Source organism: Physella acuta, unplaced genomic scaffold, assembly GCF_028476545.2.
Source record: "Physella acuta isolate Inbredline_101_S28 unplaced genomic scaffold, ASM2847654v3 ptg001097l, whole genome shotgun sequence".
NCBI classification, from domain to species: Eukaryota; Metazoa; Mollusca; class Gastropoda; family Physidae; genus Physella; species Physella acuta.
This window is the reverse complement of record NW_026732614.1, coordinates 60,001-60,576: the sequence shown is the minus strand read 5'-3', so window position 1 is coordinate 60,576 and position 576 is coordinate 60,001.

Here is a 576-nt window from a genome sequence, read left to right as displayed (position 1 = left end):
GGACCAGATTTCCCCCATCTTATGTTATTTTAAACGTAACATTTAAGATTTTTTTTACGATACGTTTTGTTTTAATGGTTGGAATAAACTTAGGGCTAAGTTTCAGAAAGGTATCGGTATCGTGAATGTAAAAGTATCGAACTGCCTTATTTATAAACTAAGAATTACCAAGAAATGAAACAATTTTTGTGTTATTTTAAACTGCAGATCTTAGTCCAAGTTTCTCTGGTCAGTGTCTTGTCTAAATGACTCCCCTTCCCCCACCCCCTCCCCAATCCAGGTCCATTACAAGAACCCACAGCTCACCGCTAACACGACAGACAACAGCGGCTTGCGGCTTCACTACCGACCAATCAAAGACAACGTTACAAATCTCGCCGTTGTCAGCACCGGTCAGAAATTGTTAGATCTGGGTCCAGGTTGGTTTGGGTTTTGTTTTGTTTCACTCACTCACTCACGCACTGACTGACTAACCGACTAACTGACTGACTGACTGACTGACTGAATGACTGACCGACCGACCCACTGACTGACTGGCTGGCTTTCTGGCTGGCTTTTTGGCTGGCTGGCTGGCTT